The sequence below is a fragment of the Nannospalax galili genome, unplaced genomic scaffold, assembly GCF_000622305.1.
Source record: "Nannospalax galili isolate Female #2095 unplaced genomic scaffold, S.galili_v1.0 scaffold1014, whole genome shotgun sequence".
Classification (NCBI taxonomy): Eukaryota; Metazoa; Chordata; class Mammalia; order Rodentia; family Spalacidae; genus Nannospalax; species Nannospalax galili.
Genome location: NW_008335824.1, coordinates 412,148 through 428,610, shown reverse-complemented (window position 1 = coordinate 428,610; position 16,463 = coordinate 412,148).

The following is a 16,463-nucleotide window of genomic DNA, read 5'->3' as shown; positions in this document are numbered from 1 at the left end:
ATTTTAATGTAACTTTAATGTAATATATTATGCATTTTCTTCTTACTTGCTTTAAAAAAAGTTTTCTTGCATTTTGAATGTCATTTCAAAATTCATCCATGGATTTTCTGAACCAATTTGTTATATATGAATCATTCTATATGGAATTAAGTATTGTCAAAAATGAAATATTTAGTTTTTATTTAAAAGTATCTGTCTGGATAGACAGCCCATTTGGTAAAGTGTGTGCCTTATAAACATGAAAGTCTGAGTTCAATCACCAGAACCCATATTAAAAAACAAAAGCCAAGTGTGATAGTGCACACGTGTCCCAGTGCTGGGGAAACAGAAACAGTTCAATCAGCTTGGCACACTCCAGCAGAAGACCCTCTTTCAATAGATACGAATGACACTTGTTGTTCTCTAGCCTCCATGCCCATACACACACACACACACACACACACACACACACACACACACACACACATTTGCATACACAGGAACACAAACATGCACATACATATAAAGTGTCTCACCAAGTTTACCAATGCTTTAATTAATCCAAATTCCTTCACTGATTTGAAAAGCCACTTCTCTTTGTCTCTTATATAAACATCATATTATTTTTCTAATATACATTCTGATCAATTTAGTGATAATTTTTGTTTGAGTATTTCAATATTTTAGTGTTTAGTATCTAAGTATTCATACTTCATGTTCCAAACTGTATCACAGTAGAATCCTTTTAAAATTATTTCTTTGACATCTTCTGGTGGCTGTAATTCCAAATACTGTTTTGATACATCGCCAGGTTCTACCACCTCTCCTCACTCCTTCACATCCTGCTCCATCCCCAGGTGACAAAAGATTAAAATAAACTAATATATCTGTTTTTTTCCATGAGTCTAAGAAATATTGCTCTGCTTGTTCATCATCCTGTATGTTTTTCAATTGATTCAAATTTTTCTTCATATGGCTTGTGAAGATTTATTATATATTAGGCATTTCTTGTTACCATAACATAATTTTATGTAAAATTTACATTTAAGCAGGGACGTATTAAAATTAATTAATTTTCATTTATTAATTTTATATATAGCTTCTATACTAAACTCTTAAAATATTTCTATTTTAGTCTTTTAAATGTTTTATTTCTATTAGTCTTTTAAATATTTGTTTTATTTTTAGTTATGTATATGTGTGTGTACCTGCATGTGGGTATGTGCCTGTGGGTATGTGTACATGCCCTTGGCGGCCAGAGGCATTGGATCCCCCTAGAGCAGGAGCTACAGGCAGTTGTGAGCTACCTTACACAGGTGATGGGAGCCAAACTCCCAGCCTCTTCAAGTGCAGTATGTGCTCTTGGCTCTTAATTGTTGCATCATTTCAAGAGCAATATGTGCCTTTAATTGCTCTCCCCAGCCTTGTGAACTCTTTTCTGTTTTGCATATTTTCAGTATATTCCTGGATATCCTGTTATAATGAAATAACCTGACTGAATCCTGACATACAATATTTTTATCTTTTTTTATATTATGGTATCTTTTTTCATTTTTAATATTTTATTGAGTTTTTGTGCATTTCATATAATACATCTTAAATTTATATCTCCTCCCCCCTTCCTGTTCCCCAAAGTCTCCATACAACCACCACAATTCAGATATTCTGTCAAATATGTTAAGCTCTATCCAGTCAAAGATTTGTACCCGGATGTCCCTCGATGCAAGTTTATCCACTGGAGTCTAGTCAGCCTATCCAGAGTCATTCCCTTGAAGAAGATCAGCTCTCTCTCATCCCACAATAATCAGCCGCCAATAGTTCCTTCCTCTCACCAGAGAAGCTTCCTTATACAAAAGAATGAGATGGACACAGAGGGTCACAGCTGCCTAAATTTTAGAGAATAAGAAACTGCAGAGTGTGGCTAGAACTCCTATATTAAACCTCACCCACTCACAGCTCAGGGAACATTGTGGAAGAAGAGGCAGAAAAATTGTAAGAGCCAGGGTGGGTGAACGAACATGAGGAAACAGAGGCTTTTGATCTCTGGGAACTTGCTCATATGAACTCGCAGCAATGGTGACAGGATGCACAAGACCCATGCAGACAAAAACCCAACATAGAACTGAGGAAATGGGCAGCAGGCCCCAACCCTACAAATGCTTGACCAGATAAGACTTAACTTATATGACTGAATGCATGAAATCCCTTGAGGGGGCCTATGGGGGATGAGGATGGTGAAGGGGGGGGTCTAAATTTTATTAAGAACTTTTATATGAAATATACAAAAGCTCAATAATTTTTTTAAATACAGAATTTTTAAAAATTAAGTTAAGTTAAAACTATGAATTTGGGACCTCTTATGTTTACTTGAATTTATGTAAGCATATTTATATTTTACTAGTGTATGTCTGTGTATGACACACACATATATATTTTTTTATATATATTTCAGATATCTGCGTTTTGGACACCATGCAAATAATTTTATTCAACTATTAACAGGAATAAAGGTTATATTTTATTAACTGTGTCTTCAAAATAAGAGCTTTTTTCTGATGGAGTGCCTTACATAATATTTTCTGCTACAGTTGCATGTTACTAAGTCAACCGTCCTTACTGAGTAGTAAGGTAGTACTGTATTATTCCTTCCATATACTCTTGTTTTATATTTGCTGGTAATTTGTGTAGATCATAGCTACACTATCTAGTAGGGTAGTATTATGACATAGACTAAGTCAGAGATCAAGCATTACTTTTGGAATTCACGAGTTCAAATTCAGATCCAACCAAAAGCAGCTGAGTACTGTCATCCCTGCCTTTTATTTTTCCCTCTCTGTAAATGAAAGGAAATTATAGAACTGGACGTATCATTACAAACATTAATTAATGTATATAAAACACTGAGAACAGGGTTCCAAAAAAAGGGTTCAAAAATATGAGTAATTATTAGTGGAACTGATGAATGTTCTTTCAGATATATAATTTAGTGTCACGGTGTTCATATATAAGATGACAATTTCTATTACTTCTTGTAAATAATATCTTCCTTTACTAAGGGCTAACTTGGTGAATGTGTGAATCTTCTCCTTGTTCAGTTAAACCAACAGTTTGCATATTGTGTTGTTTTCTTTTAAGTATGCAACATTTACATATCGACTCAATAAGAGTTTCTATTTGTTAGTGTTTTTTTGTCTTACTCATTCCTGTTTTGTTTCTGTTAACTAATTTATTTCCTATCATTCTTTTGCTCTTCTGCTGTGCCTGTTATGGATCTGCTTCACTTTAACAGCTTGAGTCTAAAATGAGATCATTTTATTTAATATTCATACTGAGTTGCACACAACCCTCAACCTGCCCATCTCAAGAGCTGCTTTCTGATTCATCCTGGAATTTTTCAAGTCTATGACAATGTTCCCCATCTAAAGTCTCAGCCCAGTTTATTACATTCAGGGAAACATCTAGAAATAGTGTTCGGGCCACACAGAAGATTGTGCTCATAAGCGCTGCTGCTCCTGCCATCATAACTAGTCCTGTCCTCTGCAGGGACTAAAGTGGGCATCACCATCACTATCTGCAAAAGCTTATTTAGGGTGTGTGGGTAGATGCAGAAGGATAGAGAGAAAATCTGTCCCCAGTGTTTTACTGAATCATGGTTGATCACTAGCTTTACCTCATAGTAACTCACTCTTCTTTGCTAATGCGCACATACATCCATATGCTATTTTACACATGTCCACTGGCCACCAGCTTTTCGGTGCCTTTGTGAAAAATTAGAAAAAGTTATATCTTCAGGGTACAAAACAGAAAAGAGCACAAGCTGAATTTCCAACTCAGTTACTAGAAAGCTAGTAAGGAATTTTTAAAACCATGTACGATGTCCCTGCATGTAAACACAGATAAACATAAGAAGTTATTACAAAAATTCATTCACGGTGTTCAAATGTGTGGATCAGTAGTAACTACAGTAACTACATCCTGCCGGATAACACCATCCTTCTCTGGAACACAAGACACGTTCTTTGCATAACCAAGTAATGGGAATGCAACCCAGGAATATTCAAATGAATTAGACTTCCAGTACATGTCATACTGCAGACAGCCATACAACCAGCAGTTATACACAGACACATACTCTAAATCTGGGCTTCTTCTGCTAGTAATAATCAAATATGCATCCCCTCACCAACAACTCCCAGGCACACTCCTGAAATTCCAGTCCAGTCCGTTTTGCAAAAGCAATTCATTCCTTAGTCGAGTTTCCTCACGTTTCTTGTTTCAGACTGACAAGTTGTCTGAACACTCACATTCTTCTCACCAAAATGACTACAAAATAAACCAACATTTATTCATATTCTTTGATGCAGATGATCAACCAAGATTGTTTCCTTAATCATAGAGACAGATATATAACTAAGCTTTCTGTCAAGTCATTTCTAGTCTTAGAATTTCTTTGTTTTTATTGCATTTCTTTCTTTCTTTCTTTATTGTGTGTGTGTGCGCAAATATATGCATTCTCATGCTTGTAGGACAAAGAACAATTTGCAGGTACCATATGGGTCCCTGAAATCAAACTCAAGTCATCAGGTTTGACAGTAATCCACTTTTACCTGCTAAATAATCACCCCATTCCTGTCTTAGAATTACTGAAGTATAGATTGTCATTATTGGAACATTTCTTGAGCATTTAATCCATCTGGCAGTGTCTTAGTCCTGAGTAGACACAGCATATAATGAGCAGTGTTTCCTAGCCTAGTAGGGATATAACAGCAAGCCAACATAATGCTTAGTTAATAAATAAGGTAACTTTTTCAATAATCATTTAACATTATATGCAAGATTTTATTTAGCAACAATAGATATACATGTGGTATAAATATAAATATATTCTATGAAGAGGAAATGGTGGAGTATATTATTTAACCAAGATGGAAATGTAGTAAGTGGTAATTGGGTATGTCTTTTCCTCTCTGCATACTTCCATGTGCATGATACAGTGTACTCCATTATGGGCCAAATGAAGAAAATTAAAGAAAAGAAATAACGTAAGGAATTAGAAAGCTATTTCATAAACCAGTCATGTGGGGTAGGTATTGAGATATTGTTGAATTCTTGGCATATTTTTAAGATAGCTCCAACAGGATTTGCTAATGGTCAGAGGGAAGTCTTCCTTCCTGAACACCGTAACTATACATCCAAATTATTAATACAATTCTCTTTCACTACATCATTCATTTATTCATTCGACATTTTTTGTGTCTGTATGCCAAACACTTATGGCTATGCTATGGGGAAGATGAATAACATATGTCTCTTTTTTTCTGAGAGGCACGCTGTGTAACAGAGTAGAAAGATACACAAACAAAATGTCTACTCAAAACACATGAATTATAACAACCTCACAGGGAAAGATGCCACATACTTAAATTGACAGAGAAAAAAATGAGATGTGAAGCAGCATTTGAAGAGTGAAAAAAACTGGAAAATAAGAAGAAAGCTGCACTCTGGTTCAAGCAATAGAAAAATAAGGATGGTTCAGTTTCTTGCAATAATTCAAATGGAAGTACCAAGAAAGCAAATGGAAAAGGAGAGGGAGCTCGCAAAAGAAGCTGTACTGTTTACCTGAATGTATGCAAGTGCGCTTCTCCAGACAGTCATTCTTCTGAAACACAGGAATTCATTACCTACATAATTTGCCTCCTGCATCTCCATTCCAAACTGCAAAATTGTAGTTGATATTTCACAATCATTTCTGAATCCTTTCCTATAGAACTCCTTTGATTCCTTTATCTGGGTAGCTTTATTGACTCTTTTTCCTTCATGTATCTTACCATTTGTTGCCATGTAAATACACCAAATGATGCCCAAATCCCACCTCAAATGCCACATTTAAAGGAAGAAGTTCCAGAATTTTCTAATTTTATGTATTCAAGTCTTCATGGTTTTGCTCTTGTTATCTTCATCTATAAAATGGCAGCAATACCAACTATAGAGTGTCCTTATGGAGTTTCAGTGAATCATTAAAGTGCTTAGAAAAGTGTCCATTCCAGTCGATTCTCACTACATTACAGCATTCACTGTTTGATGAAAGACAGTCATGGCTGACAGGCGGGCCCTGGAGACAAACAAAATGAATTGGAACCTACATTTAGCCAGTTAGTATTTGGATGATTTGAGGCAAGTTATTAACATCCTTTAGCTTGTTTCATCTATGAAAAAAATCAAAACCATGATGTCAAACACAGGACCTCATAGAGACATTTTTAAGAAGAGTTTTTGCTTAGAAATATATACTTAGATTGGTGACATGAAAATAATGCACATAGAGGGGACAGAACAAAACCACGCAAAAAAAAAAAAAAAAAAAATCTGAGGCAGTGGCCCAGATCAGCAATCCTAGCTACTCAGGCAGCTGAGGCAGAAGGATCACATGACCCCAGGCAGTTAGAGGCTAGTCTGGGCAACACAATTAAGATTCACACTCTAAAAACTAAAATCACAATAAATTTTAGATATTTTGATAATCAGCACTGAATTAATTTATTGTGTTAATAAGAATTCTGCCCCAAAATTTTGATTACTTGCTGCTTATTTTAACTTCACTGTAAAAATTTTTTTGAAAAATTTGAGGTGGGGAATATTCATCTTTTTTTAATTGAGCTTTTAAATTTTTATACAATATTTCCCACTCACATCCAGACCTCCTCCCTCATCCATTCCTCCTCCCCTGCACCGAACACTATGAACACTGCCATACATGCTGAGTCCTATTCATTCAGGTATTTGTACCCAAATGTCCTTCAGTGTAAATGCATCCACTGGAGTCTAGTCAGTACATCCAGTGGTTGTATGTAAGTTATACTGTCCCTCACCCAGAAGCAATCAGTCTCAAATAGTTCTCCGTCTAGTGTTAGCTTGCTGCCTAATTCTCAAATCCTCTTTGGGACCTTGTTTAATTGAGCTGACATGAGTCCCGCTTTTGATGCCACCACTGCCACAGGCGACATGAGCAAGCCTCCATTGGCCTGGAAGCCTCCACCTCATATGTTCATGAACCAGCCCTGGCTCTTACAGTCTTTCTGTGTCCTCTTCTGCAATGGTCCCTGAGCCATGGGTGGGTGAGGTTCCATATAGGAGTACCATCCTACACTACAGTCTTTTGTTCTCCAAAACTTGGCCAGTTGAGGACTTCTGTGTGTAACTCACTCTGATGTACATGGAAGCCTCACTGGTGAGAGGTGAAGGGTGCATTAGTCCTCTCTCTATCCCTTTTTCCACTATATTCCATGAGCCTTGGTTGTAGAGATTCGACTGCAGATGTATCACCTAGTACTAGACATCTCCCAGGTGTATGCTCTCTATGCCTGAACAGATGTGCAACTCTGCAGTAGCCTCCATTGGTTGCAAAAAGAAGCTTCTTTGATGTGTGCTGTGTGACCAGTAAATCAGTGATCCTCTTTCCCCACATCCTCTCCAGCATTTGGAATCTTTTGTTCTCTTGATCTTGGCCAATCTGACTGGGGTGAGATGAAAACTGAAAGTGGTTTTGATTTGAATTTCTGTAAATGCTAAGGATGTTAAGCACTTTTTAGGTGCTTCTTAAACCATTTTTATTTCTTTGCTTGAGAACTCTGTTTAGGTCTATCACCCATCTTTTTATTGGGTCGTTTATTTCTTTTCTGAGTGCAGTGTATATTCTGGTTAGTAATCTTCTGTCAGATGTGTATCTGGTGAAGATTTTCTCCCACTCAATGGGTGTCCTCTTCCCTTCCTTAGTTGTTTCTTTTGTGGTACAAAAACTGTAATTTAATGAGGTCCCACTTACTGATTGTTGACCTTAGTGCCTGAGTCTTTTGACAGGGCAGTTGAGGTCACTGATATTTAATGTTATTGAAAGGTGCAGATTGGGTACTGTCATTTTAATTTCTTTGTGTTTGTGGCCCTATTTTGTGTTTGTGTTGTTATATCTTTCTTTGTTTTCTTTCTGCAGACTTTTGGGAATACTCATTCCTTTTTTCAGTCCTTTGCCTTGCTTGAAGTACTCTCTGTACTGGTTTGTATTGCTGGCTTGAAAGACATGAATTCTTTCAGCCTATTTGTGCCATGGAAATTTTTCTGTTCTCCTTTGACCTGGATAGGGAGTTTTGCTGGATAAAGTATTCAGGGTTGACATCCATGGTTGTGGAGCTGGGAATATTTTGTTCCATGATCTTCTGGCTTTCATAGTTTGCATTGAAAAATCAGCTGTTACTCTGATGGGTTTTCCTTTATATGTAACATTGTTTTTCTGTAGCAGCTTTCAATACCCTCTCTTTGTTCTGTACATTTAATGTGGGACTTCCTGTTCTCATTGTGTCTTAATGGTATTCTCTGTGCTTCTTGAATCTTTATAGGTCTATCTTTCCTCAATTTAGGGAAGTTGTTTTCTATAATCCTATTGAAGATCTGTTCAATGCCATTGGTTTGATTTTCTTCTCCTTCCTGTATGTTTGTAATATGAAGACTTGGTCATTTCATATTATCCCACATTTCCTGAGTATTCTATTCCTGTATTTTTTTTATTATTTTGCATAGTCTTACTCCAGATCTTCAACTTTATCCTCCAGTCCTGATATTCTGTTTTCCATTTTATTCACTCTGCTTGTGAGAATTTCTTGTTAGTTCTACTTGGTTCATTGAGTCTTTCAGTCCCATGTTCATTTCTGTTTGGATTTTCTTTACTATTTCTATCTCATTAGTGAATTTGCTTTTCAAATTATGAATTGATTTTGATAGGTAGTCCTGGGATTGGGAATGTAGCCCTGGGATGGGAAAGGTAATTCCTGAGATTGGGAGTAAAGGAATAGGAGCAAGCCTGTGAGAGAGACCTGAAGGGACAGGGATGAGAGAAATGGGGTAGCTGGTCCTCCTGTGGAGAATGAATATTCATCTTTTGTGTTCCCTTTATAATATTTTAATCATTCCTTGTATAAGTATCAAGATAATAAATATATATATCGATCTAAATAGAGAAAAGAGTTTGTGTATATTCAATAACTAAAGTATATAAGTGGAGAAGTCAGCTTGCCAGCAGTTAGCCATCAGCACTACAGAATCCATTTAATAAACACTGAAGAAAATTTCAAGTCCAGATTCATCATGAGTTTGTTTCATTTGCCAAGTATTTATAGTTGTTACAAACCAAATTATAGAGATAAAGAGATATTTAAAGGCAAATATGGAAGAGAGAAGAAACTTCCAAAGAGAAATTTTGTGCTAGAAACACTTAGGAAACAGCAAATTAGCAGTAATTAGAAATTATTTATATATTATTAAAAATGCTAAAGTTTATTAAAATCTTAAAATATTAACATAAATGTGAAGTTGCTTTATTCTTCTATCAGCACTCAATACCTAATCTGTTTTCCTCAGGAAAAGAAAAATTTAGCTAACAATTATTTGAAAGCTTATACAATCATATACAACTTTTGAAAATTGGAAGCAATCTGTATTTCTCATGCTGTCTCTTTCTATTCCAATTTGTATTATTCTTTATCAGTGAATTTAGATCTACTTCACTGATTTTAATGCTTGTACAATTTCTTCTATATGACATATGAAGAAATCACAATGTGTTCAGCTGTGAAGAACCCTACAAATGGGCGAGTAAGTCACGATTTATTGTTTAATAAATGATAATAAGAACATTACTGCTCATTTTCCCACTTTTTGCAAGTGTAAGTTACTAGAATATGATCAAAATAGAATTTCTGTTTCAAAGGCTATGTATAAATTTTGCCATTATAGGAATTAACTAAAAAAAATTCTATCAATAAAAAAACTCCACTATATAACGACAAATGTCCAATATCTACAACATTTACTAACATGTATTCAGATGTTTAAAACAGCCTTTAGTTTATGATGAAGAGTTTTGTGTGGGGGCTGGAGAGATGCTCAGTGGTTAAGTGTACTTGCTGCTCTTGCAGAGGATGAGAGTTTGGGTCCCAGCACCCACACAGCAGCTGACAGATGTTCTTAACTCTAGTTCCAGGGAATTTGATGCTGTCTTTCAGTGTCCAGGGGAACTGCATGACATGGGTGCACTTATATACATGTAGGCAAAACATTCACACACCTAAAACTTTTTTTAAAAAAGCTTTATGAGACTTTTCTTTTATGAACAATCTGAGTCCATTTATTATTACAAAAGTTTTTTAAATATTGCAATATTCTAGTATCCTAGGACTTTTATGATTTTATTTAAACTTTAAATTCATTGATCATTTATTGAGCTGCACCTTATTTTCAATAAGAAATGTACTTATTTCTACTCTCTCCTAAACTACAGTCCTCAAACTAATGTGATACATTGACTATTTCTTATTTTCACTGAATAAATATTGTATTAAGTGATTTCATACTAATGTTGCAATACAGCTATTTGTTCTCTTCAAGGGTTTAAATTTTAGTGGAAGAAATTTTTGAGGACATAACCATAAACACAAAATATCATCCTATTCAATTGATAACAGTGTCTAGCACTTACTGAGCACTGACCATGCATACTAGTAGTGTTCCCAGGGTCATCAACCTGCTCCCTGTAGCCAAGTCCAGTGAGTATCCTATTTTCACAGTTGAGTAAATTTATATATTTAAAGAATTACAAGAAAAAAGTTTAAAATATGAAAAACAGATCACAGATCACGTGACTTAGAAAGCCTAAAATATTAAATATGTTTTCATTTATAAGAAGACTTTTGCTGATCCATGTTATAAATCTTTTGCATGTATGTGCTCATTTAGTGCTCACAATAACTTGTAGAGCATTTATGTTGCCAGATAATTAGTATGATCTACTAGTTTTCAAATGAGAAAACTAAAACACAGAGTGATGTTATAATTGCATTAGAAGAAAATAAATTCATGAATGATTAAATGAAAGTGGGAAACAAAATGGATAGTTATAAGAATCAAAAAATAAAGCCAGACATCTAACAGACAAGAAATAAGCATGCTCTACAAATGAAGAAAGCCTCTTTAAAAGACGATGCAGCAGCTGCTTGAATCTGTTTAATAAACTTGAGGATGATTCCTGCTGGTAGACAATAACCTGGGGAGGTATGGAAAAGTGGAAAGTTTGGAGACTGGAGGCACAATAAAGGTTAGATCGTTTAAGTTGTATGTCACTGAATAAATGTGTTATTAATTGTATAGGAAGTATTTGGATGCATGGTGATAAATTATGTTAAAATAACTTGTTAATAAGTAAATAATATAATACAGGATAACCAATTATGATGGTTCCACAGCAGTAATCATGGAAAAATATAAGCTGAGCTAAAAGAATAGCAGCAAATTGGAGTAGGTGAGTATAGAAATGACAGGATTTGTTGTAAGGATTCTGATTGGAGAGTGAAGAAAAACATACTCAAAGTTTATGGCCCAAGTAAATGATTGAATAGTAGTCCATTTTACAGAATGAGTTAAGACACAAAATGAGTTTGCTAAAGAAACTTTCCTTACATGTTCATGTTAAAATTACCTGTGAATCTAAGTGAAACAATGGAGTGATTGGCCTTGTCTCTGAGGAGTTCAAGTCCAAGTATTTAGATGACATAAGGAGACAAAAAAAGACATGTGAGAAGCAGCTAACATGAGAAGGAAAATATTAGTGGGCAGAAGCCGTCGTGGGAGGAAGGTTTAAAAAGGAGGAAAGAAAGCATGTATTGCTGTATAATGAGACAGAGAAGAGTCAAGAGCAGGAAGGAAACTGGAGTTCTATCCTAAAGGACAGGCCACCACTGATTAAGGTTTTATTCTGCTGTGCCTGCTGTTAATATAAAGAGGAATGTCAGGATATCAAGCCCTGACTGTAGCTACATAACACATATACAATGTTTATGTCCATTTTTTCCTTGTTCACTATGTTTAGATAATAACCTATTAATTCTATAACAATTTCTATTAACAATAATCTATTGTTGAGTAAATAATATATCTGTACTTCTTTCCATCTTTTCTCCCACACTACTAACCATTTATGTTATCATTTTATATCACCTAGGCTTTTAGCAATAATAAACAATACTAAGCAATAACAATAATAAACAATTATAGTCTTTGAAGGGATGACTATGATAAAAGGCAATCACCAACTACTAAGAAATACATGAAATGTTGTATATCAACATCAAATAGATTTGTTCAGTTAACACAACAAAATCATGCTACATATGAATGTGGAATGTGTTTCTTATAATGATTCTGTTTTATGCCAAGATTTCTTACTGTATTTTATGGGCATGTATGCTAAAGCATATATTTCCATCATTATAAAAATCTATAGGGTTTTGTGTGTATGGTTGTGGCACATGTTGACAAGCACTGACACAAGAGCTCACTAAGATTCTGGGGCCACCTTCAAGCTTACAATTCAACCTCAACTTCTGGGCTAGTTGGAATTTGGGGCCTATACCACCAAGTTCAGCTCAGATTTCTTAGATACTGAGTAAATATTTCTTTTTCTTTACTGTCTTCCTCATCTTCTTGGTCATTTTGTGGTGAGGGGAGGTATGTTTTAGGGTGCACTTTACCTGGGAATGTGTTTATTTTATTTCCGCATTATAAAGAATTTCTGTTTATCTTCAATGGCAGTAACAATGGCTGTGGGACAAACCACTCCAAAATAGGGGCTTCCAGCAAACACATTACATGTAGAAATTCATCCCAGTGTATCTTAACAACATGTGCACTGCTGACAGGTCTCTACTACTTAAATACTTATTTCTTAGGCAAATTAATAATACCTCTTTGAAAACTTCTAGAATTTTCTTTGTGTCTATGATTCTATTATGACATTACATACCTTTTCAACTTAAAAACTTGAGTCTTCCATCCCATACAAATGTTTTCTTGATTGTTCTTAAATTATCTCTACCACTTAATCATTTCTATTCACTTCTGTTAAGTTTCATACCAGATAAAATGTGGTCTTGGATTCTGGGCTTCACTTTTTAATTCTTTCTTTTTAATTTTTTAGTAAACCGTCAAAGTCAGTGGCTATAGTTTTGAGCCAAATTCACTAACTTAAGCCAATAATTATTTATTATTGATTCCATGTCTATGGGTCAGTTGGGTAATACTGGTCTTAACTAGATTTATACTTAATTCTGTAGTACACTGTTTCTGCTTCCAGGGGAAAACAGATTAAAAGACATGCACAATGAAAAGAAAGTTTTAAAAAATATACATAAGCATCATAGAGACTGAAATAGTCAAGATTTGAGGACCAACATGGACCTTGGAAAGATGGGAAGATTATTAAGATTAGTCAAACTTCTGTATATTAAGATGTATGCAAATTGGAGCTAGAGAGATGACTCAGAAGTTAAGAACACTTGCTGTTCTTCCAGAGGATATGGGTTTGATTCCCAGGACCCATATGGATTTTATGATATAAGTAAAAGAACATATAGACAACTAGAAAATTTACAGTTGTTAGAATTAAAATAAAAACTCTCAAAGGAATTAAGGAGTAAAATGAAATCATCTTACAAATTAGAAAATACTTTTAACTTGTTGAAATACTAGAGCTTATAGACCAGAAATAAAACAATGTCAGAGAGATCACAAGCCTTGAATACTTACATTAAGGTTAGGAAAGCCCACAGATCAATGTGACACAGAACTAAGACCTGACAATCAACACAATTTAGACATATTTGTTCAAGATTCACTGTCCCACAGTAAGCAAATATCTACACAGTCTGATTAGGAAAGTTCTGTAGATTAAAATTTTCCAGGTTCAAGACAGAAGTGTCATACATTTGAATTTAATGGGAACAATCTTTCTGGATACATGGAATATTTCTTAAAAAGTAATACTTTACCTTCAAGTTCTGGGAGGTAATCAAGGGCCATGGCAATAGTTTGTGTTATTTTCAAAGACTCTTTAACTACCCTGACCTACAACTCAGAGAGAGGTTTCTTCTGTCTGACATTGCGTTTCTTGCTGTATAGCCTTCGGGTATACACATGCACTCATATTCAGATATTGTATGCGTATTTTTCAGCAAGAACTTGAAAGTAAGTTGCTGAAGACAGGACATACTGTGGACACAGGACTTGGAGTAATGAAGCCTGTCCTGACCTGAAAGCCTCTTTTCTGAAGACTAGCTCTTATAGTATCTGGAGAATACTATGCAAGCTGATAAGGGAGAAAATCAGTCAGTAGTCCAACTCCAGCTTTGAAGCCTAATATCCATGACAACAACTGGCACAACAAACTGTAGCAGTGCAGTAGTGACACTTTTATCTTGAGGGTAATCAGTAACTATGTAATTGGACTTAAAGCATTCTCAATGGGAAGGAACTCAGATGTCAATGTAAACATAGCCAAATACATATGGCTGGAGAGGTCATAGATCTTAGAGAAACCCCCAAGGTTGTAACATTCTTACACAAATGTAATTTCTTACTATGTGCTAAATATAGACCCTTATATTTACAGACAAGTATGCCAGTCACTACTCATCAATGAAGCTTCTTTTGCAATAGATGGAGACTATTACAGAGTTCCACAACTGGTCACACGCAGAGAATAACTGTCTGAGAAACTCAGCCCTAAGTGACACATCTACAAAGGAACTGCTACACCTAAGGCTCATGGAACAGAGTAGAAGAAGTAGAGAGAATACAAATGCATCCTTCAACTCTCAACAACTAAGCTTCCTCATGCAACAGAGTACTATGCACACAAAAAGCCATAACTGGTCAAAGTGTCGAGAATAAGAGACTACAGAGAGTGTGTCCCTGGATAGGACTCCTGTATTAAACCTCAACCACTCAGAAAGATTGTAAGAGCCAGGGTCGGTTCATGATCATAATAAACAGAGTCTCTCATGCTCAAGACCCATGCAAACTTAGTCAGAAAAAAAAAAACAAAAAAAAAACTCAACATAGAACTTAGAAAATGAGCAGCAGGCCTCAACTCTAGCTGAAGAACTATTGGCAGCTGATTACAGCTGGATAAAGCAGAGTTATCTTTTTTAATGGAGAGACTCTAGACAAGCTGACTAGATTCCAGTGGATGAACTTGCACTGAAAGACAGCTGGGTACACAAACTTGACTCAATAGGCCTTAACATATATGACAGCACACATGAAATCCCTTGGAGGTGATATGGGAGATTGCAGTTGGGGAAGAGGGCATAAAAATGACTAAGGTATTTTGTATTAAATGCAAAAAAATTCAATAAAAAATTACAAAGTAAATAAATTTCAACAGTAAACATTTTTTAAAAGGGAATAATTTAGGAAACAAGCAGCAACACTTGTCAATTTTTTATCACAATTTCAAAACACAAAAATGTACCACTAGAATGTAAGATATCTCACATTTTCTTGCTTATATACTTATAAATCCAAAGAGTAATATCATGTCTTTGAGTGTGCATGCCAAATTTTCCAAGTTATTATTCTAATTATCAGTTTTAAAAATAGAACCAAAATTTCACTTAGTTCTTGATCATTTCTATTCATTTGGTAATACTCTGTATTAAAATCAAGAGTGATTGTTTAGATGCTCATAAAGGTTGCTTTTATTTTTTCTTAAATACATAATTAATCTGGTCAGTGAAACAGAATAAATGTTTCTTGGTCTGAGTGAGGTCTGTTATAAACCAAACTGAATAGTCACAGCATTAATCTCACAATATTATTTGTCATTATGTTATCATCAAGTCTGCTTCCTATCTTTTAGAGAAATAATTAAATCTTTATTATTGTTAATGAGGTCTAAATGTTAACTCCAGTTTTTAATGTGGAAGATACACTGGTGTACAAAAGATTGAGAAATCTAATCATCAATACATTCTGTATGGATTTTCAGATATCAACACCTAAAAATAATACATCGATATTTGCAAATTTTAAAGTTGCAGCTGAACAGTATTTTACATCAGAACCCAAGAGGCAGGCAAAAGATACCATGAATACACAATACCAAACATAAAGATGAGCTGCCTCCTTGGGGCAATCTGTTAGACTTTTTGAAGGGTACTCTGGCTTCTAATTTCAGTGTCAACATGAAGAAAACAAACAATCATATTATGTAATTATAACAATGATGACTTATTTTTCTGCTACCTAGATGTAAAAATTGGGAAAATGTTAATATAGCTTTAATCATAACTAAAATAAGATATATAACCACAATTCCCTTCTGATGGATTGTATAATTCACTTCCTGGATGTATGCAGAATGCACACTTAAATGTGGTTAAAAGAAACAAATTGCTATGGAAATACATAACAAGAAGAGAAAAGAGAGTCAGATTTTGATTTTTAACTGATTGAACTCAAAAAACAGAATCAAGACAAGAAGTAACCCAAATAAAAGATGGGCTAAGGAGCTGAAGAGAGAGTTCTCAAAAGAAGAAGTAAAGATGGCTATGAATCATGTTAAAAGGTGCTCAAGATGACTAGTAATTAGGAAAGTGCAAATT